This window comes from Lissotriton helveticus, chromosome 5_1 (genome assembly GCF_964261635.1).
Source record: "Lissotriton helveticus chromosome 5_1, aLisHel1.1, whole genome shotgun sequence".
NCBI classification, from domain to species: Eukaryota; Metazoa; Chordata; class Amphibia; order Caudata; family Salamandridae; genus Lissotriton; species Lissotriton helveticus.
This window is the reverse complement of record NC_136065.1, coordinates 870,351,188-870,370,670: the sequence shown is the minus strand read 5'-3', so window position 1 is coordinate 870,370,670 and position 19,483 is coordinate 870,351,188.

The window sequence follows — 19,483 nt, the reverse complement described above, 5'->3', positions numbered from 1 at the left end:
CACCTTTGATCTCACTTACACAATTCAGTATCATGTATCTGTCCATAATTATTTTAATCTGTACAGCTTGCCCTCATGCCTCCCCTTCCCAGTTGATGTCCCTTCCCGACTCACATCGAGGTTCCTTCCCGTGGACAAATTCAATTCTTGCCTTGGCACTGTAAGCAACAGGAGGGTTTTAGTCCTCAATACACTCATTCCCAGCATGCACCATGGACCTCACGTGGCCCTACTGGTAAGCCTTTTTCTTCTTTCTTGAGCAGCACCCTTAGGTTCGATTGCCTCATTCCCTGCTGGTATTCCTTCATTTGTTCAATTCCTTCCCCCACAGACCAATCCTGGATGGCTTAACTTGATTCCCCCAATCTCTCTGGCTCCTCGTGTCCTTCCCAGGGATTTCTATTGTGATTACTGCTTTTTACAATTTGCCTCATGTCATGCTGCAACTAAGCCCTGTAGATGCACCCTCATTACTCTTACTCCTCCATTACAGACCCAGCCGGGATTCACCTTATTTGATTAGCTCCTCTCTGACTGGCTCTACGCAACCTTCCAAGGTGGCACTTTTCTCCCTCCTTTACTGACGTTTCACTTTTACCTTCACTGGTACGTCCTGGTTCTTACCTCTCCCCTTTCTCCTCTTACCCCCTATACAGCACTTACCTTATTCATGTAACCCAGTCCAGATGATGACCTGAAATTGTATGGGGTTAAAACGCTGTTGACCCTTCAGCGCAATTGTGGACGTTACTGTGGTTTCCTTAAACAGTTGAAAACCTTTCTGTAAAATTATCTGGGAACTGTTTTCGTGACCTTCAACTTAAATGTATTTCTGCACTGTGTTGTGTCACTGTGCCGTTCACCTTCATGAGTACGAATGTGCACACCTACAATTGGGTTACTTATACATTGTAATGTAGTTCTGATATAAGTACTTGCATTCCAGATAATATTTACCTCATTTTCCACTTTCCTTTGTAGTCTCCCTTTTTTACCCTCTCTCTCATATTGATTTGTTTTTCCAATCTGTATCTACCTTACTTAAATGATTACCGGTTGAGTCATTGTTTCTTATTTATAATTTTAGAAAGTTGCCATTTTTTTTACTTTAGCCATTTGGTGCCTGCAGCCTGCCTCCGATCACATGTTTGGGCTGGGTGACAGTTGGACTTTGTGTATTCTTCCTAGACACACACACATAATGGGAGCTTAGGTGTGACTTGATGACAGTATGGGAGGGAGGAGCAGGGCACAGCCTCACTAACACCTGAATAGACTGTGCCCTGTCCACACACAAAGGACTGCATACCCTCCTGTAGTGTGTATAAACCCAGTGCAGGAAGGGCAGGGACTCTGTGCACTTCAAAGGCTTGTGTTTAAAGTCTTCCTACTTCAAAGGCACAACTGGGCTTAAGTGTTGAACCTCTAACACCACCACTTCAGTACACTTCTGGACCTGTGGATATTCTGCCAAGAAGAAGGACTGCTGTGTTGCTGAAAGACTGTCACTCTGCTGGACTACTACTCTCAAAGAACTGCTGCCTTGCTGTGATGGCCTACTGCCCTATTGACTGGAGAGGAAGAACTGGACCTTTTACCTATATTGAACCCAGGACCCCAGAATGACTCTAAGTGCTAATCTGCTAGCTTCCTGATATGAGCCTCAGGCATATAACAGGCTCCCCACAGTTCCTGGACACCTCTTCAACCAGGTTACTATTCAATGGCCTGAAAACATCACATTTCATTTTATTACATTTCAAAATTCGAAGACTATACATTAATGTGACAAAGTATAATATGTGGGTGCGCTCTACACGTGGAACTTTAAGACCTCCCTACAAATAAACTTCGATTTCCGCTACATCATATACATGAAACCTTAGACAGTACTGGCTCCCCTTGAAACAATTCTCTTCTCACCTCTGTCACTGATTTGCAGGCCATCATACATAACAACAAACCTTGTAGTATTTTTCTTACCTAGTGTCTCTGTCATTGCCACAGAATTGGCTGAACATTTCATACCAGCTTCACTTGAGATAAATAATGCCTTATTCAGAATGAGCACAATCCTGGATACCCTTACAATAGGATATGCCTCACCACCCCACAAGATGCCTAATGTATGGTCTTTTTGCAAACTATCCAACTGTCACAGGGCTACATTTTCTTGTCTCGATAATAGAGCATTGGTTTGTAACCCAATTTAATAATTTCTTTTCTGAGAGCAATCTAATAGGAACCTTTCACGCTGGTTGTCACAGAATCATCAATGATGGTCCAGGAATGACCTCTAAACCACTGTTGCAGTTTCTGGCATTTCTCGGATTGAATGTAGAAAAACCCTGCTCACCAACCTTCGTAAGCCATTTATTGCACTCATTAAATCCGTCCTCTTCCCTGCAGATAGGTGTCTACTTATATAAAGAAATTGAGTTGAATGACACATACTTAAATCACTTCATTGATTTCTAGAGGAGTCAACTAGACTGAAACTAGATTGAAACTTGTGATATTACAGTATATTATCAGGTTGTAATTATGTATTTCTTTTATATGTATTTAATTTGTTTAGAAATCACGTGGCTGCTCCAGAAGAAGGCGCTGGCCGCCGAAACGCGCGTAGAGATTCATTGTGCCACTTATTTTGTAAATTCTTTATGTATATGTAGGATTCTGTTATATATTTTTATTGGTGATTACACCACACATGATTTTAATTTTGCTAATCCTGTTATCCTTGTCAATACTTTGATGTATATGAACTGAAACTTGTGAATTATGTCTGAAGGTTTTAATTTTTAATCATTAATAAAAATTACCTAATTTTTTAGTAATTTTTCAGTCTAGTGTTCCTTCATATTATTATATGTGTTCACTTAAATTATAAGCTGCCTAGGTTGTACATACTTAAATCACTTCATTGATTTCTAGAGGAGTCACACTATCTTAACAATCTTGTATATCGCACCTATAATGTTGTATAGTTAAATTCTAACACTCAAAAAAGCTTGAACTCATTGGAACTAGCTGAGCTATAAGACTTTTCTTTTCAAACTCATATTTATTCAGTTCAGGAAAACATCTATCTTAGGCAGTGTCAAAGGATTTTGGGCCTGATGTAGGTCGCCCAATACCAGTCGGTAATGGCCTAAATTACCGAATTTCGTCCGTTACCGACCGGTATTTGGCATTTGGAAGTAGGTGGCATGGTTGTAGGATTCGGTATTTAACCGATCGGTAACTTAAGGAATCTGTAAATTACCGAATTCTTAACATACCAATTCGGTAAATTACTGAATCCTTAATGTAGGAAGCACTCAAGTGAGTGTTTTTCACATTTATGGATTCGATATTTACCACCAACTACAAGTTGGTGGTAAATAACGAAAACCGTTAAAAAAGCAATTTTGTGCTTTTTTAACAGTGCCATGTGGCAGACATACATGCCCTTAGGGTGCAACAGGGTGTCAATGTGACCCCATGCCACCCTTGTAAGTCTACCCCCTATTACCAATTCGGTATTTACCGAATTGGTAATTCTCATTCATTCCTATGGGCCTCCAGGCCCATAGGAATGAATGGGGAATACCAAATTGGTAAATACTGAATCAGTATTTATCGAATGTTACAGATTCGGTAAAATTTACTGAATCATTTGCTACATACCATTTACCAATTCTAAAATACCGAATCGGTAAAATTCGGTATTTTAGAATTGGTAAATGATATTTACCTCCATCTGGACCTTAATGTGAAGACCGGAGGCTAAGAATATGCAATCCTCCTTATTGCACCACCCACAGCAGCATCTCCAAGAACATAGAACACAACAAAGTTCTTTAGAACATAACAAAGAGCCAGAACCTCCATGACTCTTCCTTCTTTTTTGCTGTTGCCCAAGAGATAAGTCTTGCATGCGTTCACTCTCTTTTAGATTGAATAACAAATGTTATGTATGTGAGATTATTATGAGTTGGATGCTTGTTTCTTATTAATTGAATGTTTTATGTCTAAAATGCTTAGTATTTCATTAGTAGATAATAGTTTCTGAAGCATAAATGACTTGGAATTTAAATAGTAGCTCGTATTTTCATATTTATTAGTTTTTCGATAGTTAAACATATTAACAAGAGTATTTGTATTGAAAATATAGTCATGATGTGCGATAGCGTTCGCTTTCGATGAAGTGCTCGGAGTTTTGACTCGAGTTTTGCTCTGTTATTTTTTAAGAGGAATATTTTATTATTGTGACTGATTAGACGGGTGAATCCTTTTAGTTAGACCGCGCGACAAGTGCGTTGAGTGCTTTAGCGAGTGAATTTATTTCTAAATGAGACGGTTACATTTTATAAATGTTGAGGGACTTTAAAGATTTTAAATGCGGGCTTACAGTTCTGTTTGTCGGACACAAGAAGCACATCACAAAGCTTGACTGCCATCTGGAGTCAGGCAGGGGAATTTTTTGTCAAAGAGAGACAAATTAGGCAGTTTGCGTGCTCTCACACGTCGCAGTGACGTGTGCGATCGGAACGAGCCAGTGTCTGTCAACTGGAAACTGACAGCACTGCTAGAGCAAGGGGATTTTGATGTCGGAACTAATATTTACATGTTGGAGGTATTTTTGACCAATTGTGAGAGTCGGAAATATTTATTTGTCGAATTAATTAGCTTAAGTTTTAGTGTTTAGTGGTGTTTGGTATTACTGAGTTCAGATTGATTTGAAAAATTAGTCGGTGACTAGGTATATTGTTTGTCAGATATTATGTTTTTGCGAGGAAGCTTTTGTTCTGGCTGGTTATGAGTTTAATTGGTGGTAATTTAATTTAATTAACTATGTCTGAGGAAAACGTACGTTCTCAGGCCAGTTTGGGCATGGACGAGAGGATCTCTTTAAAATTGAGTAAATTTGCCTCAGAACTGGAAAATTTGAGAAGAAATTTGATTAGTTGAGAAGAGGTAGTGGCCGTCCATCCCATGATGAGCACTTTTGGTCCACAGGAAAAGGTCCAGTATTAGATAAAAAGACTGGCAAAGTGAGTAGGAAAAGAAAGAATGTGGAAGATGATGGTTTTAGGAGCAAAAAAGCAAACCCTACCTACCCAGATTCGGGACTTCGCAAACATGCAAGACATGGATGTGTCGAGGACACACAAGGGGACCTTGATAGAGGTCAAAGTGGTAGGAGACATACTACCATCTTATGTGATGAGTCTTTGGGTAGTGCGGAGATTGAGTTAAGTTGTTCCTCTTCCTTTTTTCAGATATTGAAATAGTGGATAAGGGGAAGCATGCAGAGGCAAAGTCTAAGGATAAACCAAATGAAATTGTTGGGGTCAAGGACCCATTAGGTGAGTCAATGATTGACCCAATGTTGTTAAAACACCCCTTATCACCTGAATGGAGCCCGTCTCCTAATGTTGCTGAATACGTCCAGATGTGGCTGAGGGAGCAAATTCAAAAGGATGTGAGGTTGAGGCTCCGTTCTGAGTGTCCAAGACCAAGACTGTCGAGTAAAATTGTTTTGACGCCCGACCTAGATAAAAAAATAATTGCGTTCATCAGGAAGGGCGGAAGAGATCCAAAAATGGGTTTGGATAAAGGGTTGAAGATGTGTCAGGACAGATTGCTGGATCTTACTGGTCCACTTACAAAAATATTTGACATGGCCGAAGAGGTCTATGTTGGAAAGAAGGCACTGGATTTTGAGGAGCTTAGGGAATGGATTCAAAGGGCGGTGTGTTTGTTGGGGAATGCAAACACCACGATTTTGGTGGAAAGGAGAAAGAGTATCCTCCTTAAAATTGATCCCGTTGGCTGAACTAGCAAACAATGAAAATGGATTGGAGGCAAAAGTGATGCTTTTTGGAGAGACTTTCATTAAAGAAATGAGCAAGTATGTGGGTGGTGTTAGTTCTCCGCAGAAGTCTCAGAGAGAAATTAAGAAGGTCTTTGACCGTCGTATTTTTCGCTGGGCCGGTAGAAGTCGTGGTTGATTTCCCGGCCAAGGCCAAAGTATCACAAGGGCCTCGTTTTCTAGGGGTTTTAAACCCTACAACTATAACTATCAACAACAGTCTGGATACCATCCGAGGAATTTCTACACTCAGAAAGAAAGAGGGAATTCATGAGGGAACAAGAGATCAAGAAGATGTTAACAAGGGACCCATGGGTTCTACAAACGGTTTTGGGCTATTGTATAGATTTCATAGAAGAACCAAAACAAAATCATTGCCCTCCAATGATAAGATTCGATTCGGCCCTGTCAGAGTTGGTAGAGAAAGAAGTAAGAGTGTTGTTAATGAAAGGAGCAATTGTGGAGAAATTGGAAACATGTGCGGGTTTTGTAAACAATATTTTCTTAGTAGAAAAGAAAGGGAAAGGTATGAGGCCTGTGATAAACTTAAAAAATCGGAAAAATTGGGTAGAGTACCATCATTTCAAGATGGAGGGTATGCATATGTTGATGGATGTACTTCAGACAGGGGATTGGATGACTCGGCTGGATTTAAAAGACGTGTATCTAACGATATCAATATGGTCAGAACACCAGAGGTTTCTGAGGTTCGAATGGGGAGGATGGGTATGGAAGTTTGTTTGTTTCCCCTTTGGGCTCTCATCGGCCCCATGGTGCTTCACCAAAATCCTGCATCCAGTTGTTGCCTTTTTGAGAGCGAGGGAGATACGTGTGATAATTTACTTAGACAACATCTTGATTATGGATCAGGAGAATGGGAGAGTGGCAGATCATACGAAACTAGCTGTGAATCTTTTGGAGAGTTTGGGGTGTGTTGTGAACAGGGACAAGTTTTGTCTGTCACCGAGTCAGGAAACGCAGTTTTTAGGGTTCTTGATAGACACAATTCAGGGTCAGTTGAGGTTACCATTGGACAAGATAAAGAAGATGAGGAAAGAAATTCAAAGGGTTTTGTCATTACATGTTATCTCTTTGAGAATGTTAGCGAGGATTATAGGTCTGTTGTTATCGACTATTCAGGCTATTTTTCCAGGACACTTGAATTATCGTGCACTTCAAAGATTGAAGAGCAGTCACTTAAGGCATGGAATGAAATATTCACAGGAGATTACTCTTTCTGGCGAGGCCAGATCAGAACTCAATTGGTGGCTAAAGAATATTGAGGCAAGGAATGGGAAAGCAATTTTCGGATCGAATCCGGAATTAATTAGTCACATGCAAGTTTATCTAGTTGGGGAGCTTGTTGTGGTGCAACTTCGACAGGAAGTATGTGAACTTAGAAGAAAAGGAGTTGCACATAAGTTGTTTGGAATTGTTGGCAGGGTCATTTGCTATAAAGAGTTTTACAAAGGACAACGCAAAGTGCTCAGTATTATTGAGGATGGACAATGTCTCAGCGGTGAGATGTGTGGGGTCCGAAATCAAAGGATCTAGCGGATCTTGCGAAAGTGTTTTGGGATTATAGTTTGAACCAGAACATCTTTTTTCAAGTGGAGTATATACCAGTTCAGAAGAATGTGCAGGCGGATTGGAATTCAAGGAATCAAACGGATTCCAGTGATTGGATTCTACATAGGTTGGTGTTCTTGAGAATAATGGAGTTGTGGGGCCCTTGTTATGTGGATCTGTTTGCGAACAGGTGGAACAGACAGCTGGAGAAGTTTTTTCAGTTGGCGCCCAGATTCGGACTCGGCTGGGATAGACACTTTCAGGCAGGATTGGAGGGGTCTTCGTCTTTATGCTATTCCCCCATTTGTTTTGATAACCAGGGTGAGCTTGATTAGCGCAAGTTCGAAGAAGACAGTGGTTCTGATTTCTCTCCTTTGGAAATATCAAGTCTGGTATCCATCCTTTTGGTAATGTCAATAGATTGTCCAATCCTTATTCCAATGTTCCCTGATATCCTGATGGGAGCACTGGGGGAATATCACGATTTAGTTCTTTCAGGTCAGTTGAGTCTGATGCCATGGAAAATTTCAGGAGAGTCTGGGAAGTGCCAGGACTTTTGGATGAGGCTTCTCAGCTTATTGAGAATCCTGGGCACCAGGAACAAGGAAGATGTATAGATTGGCTTGGCAGAAATGGTTACACTGGTGTTTGGAGAGGGATTTCAATCCCATTTCAGTGGATGTAGTTTTTGTGGTAAATTATTTGCCATCTTTGTTTTCCTCAGTTTTACCATACAGAACTATCAATTTGCATAGATCAGCTATCGCTGCTGGTCACAATATGGTCGATAGGTTTTCTGTGGGTCACAATCTTTTGGTGAAAAGATTGTTGAAGAGTGTAAGAGTTTCTAAGCCCCCAGTGGACAGGTATTCCTCTACATGGGATGTTTCTAAAGTCCTTGAATATTTGGAGAATGATGGGTGCAACAGGGGTTAAGATTTAAGAATTTTAAGTGGGAAACTGACAATGGTATTGTGTTTGCTCTCTTTTAGAAGAGTTTCTGATGTGAGGGCTTTAGATGTGGGAACAAGGATTTTTAATCCAGAGCGTGTTTGTTTTTATCTGTGCAGAAGGACAAATACTTTTTCAGATAGCATTTTCTATCCTTATTTTGATGGGCATGAACGTTTGTGTGTTGTGCGTTGTTTAAAAGAGTATGAGAAGAGAACTACAATTGTTCGTCCTGCAAATGAAAAACAGCTGTTAATTTCATATAGGAAACCACACAAAGCTGCTTCAATCCAACTTTGGCGAGATGGATGAAAGAGGTGATGAGGAATGCTGGTGTTGATGTGAGTAGATTTGGTGCACATTCAGTGAGGGGCGCTTCGGTTTCAAAAGAATTTATGCTAGGAGGTACGCTAAATGATATTCTAAGATGTGCTGATTGATCTAATGATTCTGTTTTTAGGAAATTCTATTTCAAGCCTGTGATGCATGCATATTTGTTTTTATTAGAGACGCTTTGAATGTGCATAATCTTAGCCTCCGGTCTTGCCATAAAATGTAGATTTTCATCAGCTTTGATAGACAGAAAATCTGGATTTTATTTAAGAGACGGAGGCTAATATTATCCCTCCTTTCCCTACCCTTGTTGGTAATGGTTATTTGTTCTTTTTTCAGCACGGGGCCAACAATGAAGCAAGAAGATGGATTTTGCTCAAATCCGGATTATGTGATTGTCTGGTTTTAATGTGAATTTGATAAAGTCTTATGTTTATTTTAATGCGGCACACAAAAGAAGGAAGAGTCATGGAGTTCTGGCTCTTTGTTATGTTCTAAAGAACTTTATTGTGTTCTATGTTCTTGGAGATGCTGCAGTGGGAGGCTCAATAAAGAGGATTACATAATGTTAGCCTCTGTGTCTTTAATAAAATCCAGATTTTCTGTCCATCAAAGCTGATGAAAATCTACATTTGCTTCCTTCCTACATCTTTTCAAGTATGATCTCAAAAAGCCTGTCTATGGTTTACCTACTACTACTTCAATAGTTTCCTCTTTCTCACATCCTTCTTCTTTACTCCCCATTTCTATGCATCTATGGATTATATTAACTATTGCACAAATAACAGTTTTAAAGTTTATTTTGCATTTTCATGGTTTAGCCTCATTATGTGCTTCTCACAATATTTTTTTTGTATTGCTATCATTGTGCACCATTGTGCACAGCGCTCAAGCACACTGGATGGTGTTTTACAGTGTTATGTCAAAAAACATTAAATAAAACTAACACATGTGGGCATTTATATTCTTTTTTCAGGCACTGCAATGTTTCAAATCCAGAAGAGAATTCCATCAACAGGTAAGGGGTGTAGGAGTGGATCATAAATATTTGGTTTTGATTTAAAAGGCCTTTTTTTCAAAATCGTGGTTTATACAGTATTGTCACAGAGAGGTTTGGAAATGAAAATGTCTATATCACTAGCTTGAGGTACTAAATTACCTTACAAAATGCTGATTTTCTTAGCTAGTATTTAATTGATAGCTAATATTTATTCACCACAAAAATATGGAAACCATTGTAAGTAAGGTGCAAGAAATTTTTTCACACGACTGTAGGGTTTGTATTATAAATTAACTATATTAACTGGTTGGTGGGGTGTGGCTTGGCCGGCTGCAAGATGGCCGTACGTTGAGTGGGCTCTGCCGGCCAAGCTTTCCTATCCATTACAATCCTGCAGGCTGAAATATCCTGCACTTACCTCGACTCTGGCGCTGGACTCCGCCCGATGTGGGGAGTAGAACGAGATGATTCTCGCCTTCCTGCCCATCTGGACGACCGAAGGACAACCTCTTGACTCTGCTCCCAGCCTCTGAGATCCCTCCCGGACGGCTACCCTGCAAGTCCCCTGGGCCGTGCGAGCTCTTGATTTTCATTCACTGCTGCCTGGTAGACGTGGACACCCGGTGAGTGGCGCTGTCTTGGGGTCTCGCGCTGGCGGGGTTGGGGATCCACGGGCTGCACCTCCGGGCCTGAGGCGCTGCGGCCTAGCTACCGCCACTTCCCTTTATGGCCCATCAGCCATCTTTGCATGCGGCTGCTGGTGCCCGGGCCCGGTGACTGGAGAGGCAGACTCCCCATGCCCCCTCGCCGGTCCTCCCCCCATTCTATGCGTGCCTCCTCCTCCGGCCCGCATCTCCGGTCTGCCGAACTGCGACTGCGGCACTGCTCTGTATCTGGCGGCCGCAGCCCCCAGCAGCCTCCTGCAGCCCGGCTCTCCAGGCCATTGGGTTTGGGCTCCTCCCCCTCAACACGGCATGGGCTGCGATCTCCTGGGGGTGATCCGGCTGACACCTGGTGTTGCCCCCTCAAGTCTTTGGACATTGGTCATTGTGAGTCACCCGGGAGGCGGCCCTGTGCTGTGTACACAGCCGCCCCCGGCTGTGGGGAACACATGACTCATCTGGTGTGGTTGCGGAGGCCTCGGCTTGGTTGACCCTCCTGGAGCCCCCTGCCATTGTTGCCTGGTCCTTATTTTGCTCCTCACCTTGCCATACAATCTGGTGGCTCCTTAGACTCTCCTTGCATGTCACCTGCGCTGCTGGGGCTGGCTGCGCCAATGACCCAGAGGCCTCCGGACAAGGTCTGTTTTCTGCTCCTCTCCCCTCCTGAGTTGGATGTCTTACGCCGTGGCCTGCCGCCCACCTGCCTAGACCATCCGGAGATTGTTTGGTATCTTGTGCTGGATTCTTTCCTTCGGTGGACCTGCCTCGCACCTCTCTGTCTGGCTGTCATGGGTGCCGTCCACTAACTGCGCCCCTGCTGCTCACCCATAACACGGTGCCTGTTGCCTTCCGGTCCTTGCTCATTTCCTGAGGACTCCCTGTCTTCACTCCTCCTCTCTCCCACCACAGCTGTGGGGCGTCTCCTCCCTCCAGCGACGTGGTTGCTCCCTCACGCCTGTCAGTCCATTCCTGTGTACCTGCTTGCGGAGGGCCCATCTGGAAATGGGTAAGACGGACCCGAAACAGCCCAAGATCGCCTTCGACCTCCGTCGGTCCTCTCGTCAGGAGGGCTCTTGCTCTGAGGGAGGCGACCTCGCTGCCACCGCGGATGCACCTCCCTCCCGTGAGGATGACCTGAAGTCCATCATGCTGGATGAAAAAACTACTCTCACTGGCATTGCTGCTCAGCTGGATCAACTTCCTGCCACCCTTGACTCGGTGAAGGCTTGGGTGGACACTAACGATAACCTCCTGCTCCATGTTGAATCCCGGGTTTCCGACACCGAAGATGCCGCCAGGCAGGACCGTCAAAAGCTACTCCAAATGGACAAGATCTTGGTGGTTATCCAGGAGAAAAATGAAGATTTGGAAGCGCACTCCCGTCGGAACAATCTCCGTATAACAGGCCTTCCGAAATCGACCAACATCTCCCGCATGGAGGACTTTGTAGAGACTCTGCTCAGGGAACTCTTTGGGGATGCCCTCTCCTTTGTTTTCATTGTAGAACGCGCTCATCGCTCCCTGGGCCCTCGCGCTGGTCCTGGATTGCCCCCAGACCCTATCATTGCCAAATTGCTGAATTACCAGGACCGGGATGCCATACTCTGAGCTGCACGTGACAGAGGCACCATCGTTCATCATGGCAACTCGCTCTCTTTTTTCCTGGATTACACCCTCACCGTCCAGGCGGCCCAGCGGGAATTTCTACCTGCCAAACAAATCCTGCAAAAACATGAGGTCTCGTACTCCCTGGCATATCCTGCTAAGCTGAGAGTCCATCAGGGCGCAAAAACCCCTTGTCATCCCTGACTCCAGGGAGGCCCTTGGCTTCGCCAAGAAGCTTGAAAAGTTGGCTCGATCACCATCGTCGAAATCTCCATCGGATGCTGTGGGTCGCCTCAGTGACAATGACTAAACAAATACGCTGAGTTTGAGAATTTCTTTCTTTAATGTTGCCTATTCCTCCGCTAGCTTGGCCACCCTGCTTTATTGCAGGGGTGTATGCCTAGCCCTGCCATGCCCCCACGGGATGATTCCCTATTGTATGACTGTTTCTCCCCCTCCTATTTGTGACTCCCTGCAGTGGGGTGGGTGGGATTCTCAACCTGATTGGGGGGTTGGAGTGGGTGGGGAGTCGGGTGGAATTTCCCTGGGATTGTTGGGTTGGAATGGAGGGGGAGGGAGTTTCAGGGGTTCTACGCTCCTCTATTGGGGAGGTGGCTTCAGTTCACCACCGTATGTTGTAGTGTAGTTCCTATATTCCCAATGGGCTCTGCGCATTGGAATAACATAAACGATATTTTAGACGTAGGACTTAGGTCGAATAGGTCTCTATTGAATATGTTAGACTTAATTATGAATGCCAGCTAGCTCAGAGGTCACTAGAAGCTTTCTCAAATTCACAAGAAGGGATTAGTTTCTAACAACCGCATAAACATGACAACTTTGCTCCCCTAGAACAAGGAGTATATCTCCAGAGTCGCGGAAACAATAGATGGCTATTGCACTCAGTAAATTGTGCATGCTTATTTTCACCAGAAGTGCAGAGAAATAGAGAGAAGGGCGTTTTCAATAAAAGTGGTTATTTATTGAGCAGTCTTCTTTCTCATGCAGAAGAAGTGAATTGCCACAATTGCAATACTTGTCATAAAGTAAAGTGCGTACAGTAAAAGGAGTATTATGAAATAATACTGTAAAAGCATTTATATGGTTTCTAGGCCATAAGATACTTAAAACGGATAAAATACATAAAATGATAAAAGTTGACTAAACGTACTCAACTGGTGTTTCTAAGATACGCCTACCCCGGTGTACCTAACCTAAGCCTCGTACATGGGACGGAGTAAGTGAGTTGTAGTTTTGAGTTAAGATAGTTTCTGCCAGGAATCTGAATCAAGAATTCTCTAAGGGTCTAATCAGCTCCGTACATTGGTTATAGAATGAAGGAGGTCTTGTATCTCTCTCTCATGACTCGATCTCCCAGCAATCCGCGAGGGTGAAAGGGAAACACTGGAGCTCGATTTCTCGGCAGGAGAAAAGACAGCGTCTCTCTCAGTGCGTCAATGGGAGGGTCGGCTGCATTGGCTATGACTTAATATGGGTATGATTCTTATGCCTTTATAAGGATATGATTTGATATAACCACATTAGGGCATAAATCGGGTATATTTAAGTAGGGTCCTAGATTCATCTACAACACCCACTCTACGTATAATGTCCATCATTATTCACGTTGTTAGGAGATAACATTAACTCAGATAGGCTGGCAAAGAATTTGTCTACAACAGTAGGTGAAAGTTGGATCATTATCCGAAAAAATTGAAATAGTGCATATGTGAGAAGCATTGCTATCATCGGTGTATAGATCAGCAATGGTCACAGAAGGTTGTACCTGTGTGCCGCTTTCATCTTGTACCTCACCGTCACCTAATCGTAATGGTGAGGTCTCAACGAATGCCGTCATCAGAATAGGTAGCCGCTGGGGACAACACGTTGCATGAGCCGTTACCCAACCAAGCAAAGGATCGATATCCATAGGTATTGCTGGTGGGAGTGTGAGACAGACGCCTAACACGCATTTTCTCCGCAGAGCAGGCATTGTAGAACAGGTAGGATGCAATCTTGCCAGATTGGTCTGAATGAAAGAAACCAGGTGGTATTCAGATCTCTTAGCCGAGCCAAGCCGAGGACTTTGTGGTAAATATTTTAGTAATTTACCTTGATCGTAATTTCTATGCATAAATAATAAATTCAAGTATGAAGAGCAGAGTCCGTGGTGGTTCGAATTCAGGGTCTTTATTCAGTAACTCGAGTTAATGGAGAGCTCCGTCACCTGAGGAGGATCAGAAGAATCTCTAACTTTATTCTCAGAACACATGATATTTAAAGGAAAAAAAGAGGAAGGAGCTTCCCTTCAATGCATGCCCGGATCATATGTTGCAATAAAACAGAAGTCATGACCATAAAAGGAGGCAACGTCGTAAAAAGGGGGCACATGGCAGAGGAAATAAGGCTGAGTCATGATTTAGAATGAGGAAGCACAAGAGAGGCAAAGGTGTGGAGAAATAACGCTAGGCTGGTTCCTTAGATAAGAGAGAGAGAGAGTCGTGACAGGATGTCTGTTTGTTGTGTTTCAGCATTCAGGGGCTCTTCTTCTCGGAATTGGTTGTCGTGGTTTAACAGAACGGGGGCTATTTCTCGGAATCGGTCTGATTATAGGGAAATGGTTACAGATGGGGGGATCTTGTTCTCGGCATTGGCTTGACCACAGAAATGTACGGTTTAAGTGAGGAAACTGGTTCTCGGAATCGCACTGAGCATAAGGAAGTAATGTTGACCTTTTTGAGGAAGGAGAGTGCGTGTGCAAATTCGTGAGGTGCATGATCAGCGCGTGATCGGTTCGTGTTCGTGTGCTCGTGTTCTCGTGTGCTCGTGTTTTAGCAAGATGGGCTCGGGGACGTGACTGAAGAGGGTGTATGATGGGACATAATTTTACGATAAAATAATCATTTTCCACATTACCTCCTTGTCCCATAATATACCCTTCTAAAATTCTTTGCCTTTTCTAATCCACCTCTATACTCATTAGGCCGTTTACTTGTTCCTGTAACATAATTCTTTCCTTCTCTTTCTTTCTGGACTGGGTTTTTGGAATACAGGTAGTGGCACAGGAACTACAGAGTGCTGGGCCACACTGAATACAGAGGCAGCAGGTGAAGAGAATGGCTAGAGCGAGACCTATGACTGTAAGCGCCTTCCATCCCTATGAGGACAGGAGGCCCCAGAGCCAACCTGTCAGGGACCAGGCACCAGTATCTGCATCTAGTTTTCTGGAGAGTATATGAAGGCGGGAAATAGCAGAATACACTGAGGGTGCATTGTCTGGGATAAATACACTGCAGCTGGACCCGATCAGTTCACATACACCACCACGGTTAGCCAGTATGATATCTAAGACCATACGGTTCTGTAACGTCATGAGTCTGTCGGCAGCCATCTCAGCGGTGATGTTACCTAATGCACCAGCTGTTACGTTTATGGCTCCCTGGACTACACGAGTCAGTTGTCTTATGTGGCGGCTATTGATCATAGGCCCCCAGAATGGCATGACTCCTTTAAAGAAGTCGCCAGCCTCTTGGTCTGCTGTATCTTCAGCATCTATGGCCCCCCTTCGCCGTCTATTAATCACGGTCGGAGGGTCACTGAGATGATAATCTGCTGGAGCGGTGTAGGTAGGGGGAAGGAGAAATGCAATGAAGCATTTTCCGGACCAGCCTTGAGGTAGCCAAGTGCGTGCGTGAGTTCCACAGATAAAGTATGTGTTGGGGCAGTGGTCATCGTTGGGAAATTTGGATCAGGTAGGGTGTACGTCTTGTTTCATTCACTATCTCCCATTTTCTGACCCTTGCCTTTCCCTCTTACGCAGAATAGGCCCTTATGGGACACAGCCCATCCTCCCTGGTCTGCCTGTCTCTTCTGGACTGAGAATGTTTCCCTAAAGGAGGTAGTGTCATTAAAGAGGGAATAACTGGTGTGTTTACTATTGTCTGCTCGTCCCCATGTAGTGGTAAGCGTTATCATTCTTTCTACGGCTCGTGCTGTCTTTGTCTTTATCTCATTCCAGGTACTAGTGTTCTTAATCTGGGTCTCGGGAATGTTCCTAACAGAAGCGGAGAATATCATAGAGAATGCATAGGTAGAACCAGCATAGCCGAAAGGGAGAGGAATAAAAGGCATTCCTCCATGTACGGAGTGTGGCATTAGGCCGCAGACCCAACAATTGGTCTTGTTAATTACCAGTTGATGTTGATGGAGTGTGGAGATGAACGTGTTATTGAAGAATTCACTTCGTCTGCTCTTGAGGTGTGGAGGAAGATCTCTGTATGAGTGCATAGCAGTGTTGTTCAAAGGCGTGGGGGAAGATGGTGGGAAAGCTAGATGAAAGAACCAACCTAGACAAGCCATGATGCAGCAAATGAGAATCAGGATAGAAAGGAGAATAGAGATCTTGTTCTTAAACAAGTTCGCACAATGAGTCTTTATCTTCATGATTTCGACTGCTTAGTCTTTGAGAAAGAAAAGATGCACCAGTGACCGGACTCTTCCCAGCAACCGCTTCACCAAGCGTCTGTCTTGGGCTTAAATAGCCACTGGCAGGCCGGTTTCAGATGCAATGTTTCAAGTCTGTTTGGGATAGGATCGCAGCTGCGATTTGTACTCTTCTTGGGGTAAAAGTTCTGGAAGGGGTAAAACAAAGTCTGTTGTTTCTGTGTCTTTAAAGTCTGATTTTTCAGTGTCTCTGGTCTCAGGATCTGCAACAGTGTCCGAAGGAGTTGGTCCGTAGAAGGGCTTGCAGTGGGAGACGTGGAGCCAGCCTTTTGGTCCCTCGACCTTGACGGCGGTCCTCGTCGTCAGCAGCACCAGCTTGGGGGACGTCCACCTTTTCTCCAGAGGGCTGGTTCGATCAAAAATTCTGACGAGCACCCAGTGACCAGGCTGAAGGGGGTGCTCGTCGGGCGTGGTCTTGTCTGGAAAGGCTGCAGCCACCTGTGAACGACAAGAACGTAGTGCAGACATCAAAGAAGCCAAGTAATCTGTCAGTACATTTGCATCAATGTCAATTAACTTTTTAGGAGATGGGACACCCCAGATATTCGGAGGCCTCCCAAAGGTGACCTCGTAGGGAGATAGACCCGTCCGGGAATGTGCCACCATTCTCATATAGAAGAGGGCAACCAGAAGGGCTGTCACCCAGTCTATTTGCTTGTCAGCGCAAATTTTTGCCAACTTCGTTTTTAATGTCTGGTTGTGTCGTTCAACTAGGCCTGCTGCTTGGGGATGCCTAACACAGTGGAACTTCCAGGTGTATCCTAGCAGTAAGGAGACAGCCTCCATCAATTTAGAGGAGAATGGTTGTCCGTTATCAGAGTATATGACTCTTGGCAACCCATATCGAGGGAAAAATTCCCTCACCAGTTGTTTAGCTGTCATCTGGGCACCATAGTCTGGGACAGGGTATGCTTCCGTCCATCGAGTTAAGGTACATACTACTACGAGGACATACTTATATCCTCGACATCGCTCCATCTGTATGTAGTCCATTTGTAAGACTTCGAAGGGGTGATCAGGAGGATGGAACCCTCCTTGTTCAACTGAGATACTTTTTCCTGGATTGAACTAACAGCAAATCATACAGGTTCGTACTTTTTCTTTGGCTGCTGCACGTAGATGCTTGTTGTGCCATATCAAATTCAGACTGTCTAACATTCCTTTTTCTCCTAGATGTTCAGGACCATGGGCAGTTTCTATCATTACGGGAACCATTAGGTCAGGGAGAAACCATTTGGACTTGTCTTTGGTTACCCTACCTTGATCTGTATGTAAACCTCCCTCCTCCTCCCATTTTCTCTTTTCGGTTTCTGTGGCTTGGTTTTGGATGTCCACTACATCCTTGGTGGGATCGATAACTGGACAGATGGTTCTAATGGTGGTTTTGGTGGTTAGTGTTCCTGTCTGAGCAGCATGTTTAGCTGTGGCATCTGCTATAGCATTACCTCTAGTGATAGAGTCTGTGACCTTGGTGTGTGCTTTACATCTCAGTATAGCTACTTCTGTGGGTCTGTGTATTGATTCTAGTAGCTGGAGAACAAGATCTCCATGTTGGATTTTTGTTCCATGAGAGGTTAGAAAACCTCTCTCCCTCCAAAGGATGCCAAAATTATGGACCACCCCGAATGCGTATTGCAAATCGGTGTAGATATTGACTCGTTTTCCTTTGGACCATTCACATGCTTGGGTAAGAGCTATTAGTTCTGCTGCTTGAGCTGAATGTACAGATATTCTGGCTGCTAAAAGGACTGAGTTCTCTGTAGTGACAGCATAGGCCGCCGAAAGTTCGCCTGATTGGAGGCGCATACAGGAACGGTCTACAAACAGTGTGTGTTCTGGTGTACTTAGAGGGACATCCGTAAGATCAGACCGGGGTTTTGTTACTAGTTCGACTACCTCAAGGCAGTCATGGATCTGGTTGTCAACTGGGACAGCAGGCAGTAGTGTAGCTGGGTTGAGGATATTGCATCTTTTGATGATGATGTGGGGTTGGAACAGAGTGACTTCATAGCCTGTAAGGCGAGCTATGGTCAATTGTTGTGTTTGTGTCCTATTCAAGAGTAATTCTACTGCATGGGGGACTTGTACTTCAAGAGAGTGTCCTAGTACTATGGAGTCACTTTGTCGTATTGCTAGAGCTGTAGCTGCAACAGACTTCATACAGGCAGGCAAACCTTGTGCAACAGGATCGAGAGTGCTAGAAAAATAAGCACAGGGACGATGTTTGTTGGCTTGTGTTTGTGTGAGTACTGACAAGGCTGTACCTTCCCGTTCTGTGACAAAGAGGACAAAAGGTTTGGCATAATCCGGTGTAGCTAGGACAGGTGCAGAGCATAATGCTTGTTTGAGGGTGTCAAAAGCAAAATTATGATCAGGTGTCCATGGCAATGGGGAAGAGGTTGTGGTTGTTAGCTGTATCAGGGGTTTGGCCAAGTATGCAAACTGGGGAATCCATTGTGAGGCCAATAAAGGCACGGACTTCCTTCTGTGTCTTGGGTACAGGAATGTTAAAAATGAGTTGGATTCTTTCAGGTGTGAGTGCCCTACCCTCCTTTGACAGCAGGTGCCCTAGGTAGGCCAAACACAATTGTAATTTTGAGGGTGACACCTTGTGGCCATGCTGTGCAAGGAACATTAGGACAATTTGTGATGCTTGTTCACATTCCGGTTCGGAGCGTGCAGTGATCAGTAGGTCATCGACATATTGTAATAATGTCGTATTGGTGGGCAGAACAATGTCGTCTAACTGTCTTTTAAGTGCCTGACTGTAGATACTGGGGCTTTCTGTATACCCTTGGGGAGCTCTTGTGAAGCAGAAGCTACGACCTTGTAAGGAGAATCCGAATAGGTACTGACTGTCTTGGTGGATCGGTACACTGAAGAAAGCATTCTTCAGGTCGATTACAGTGAAATGTGTAGCCTCAGGATCTATGGCTGTTAACAGAGTACTGATATCTGAGACCACGGGGTATTGTGGTACTACACATTTGTTGAGTTCAC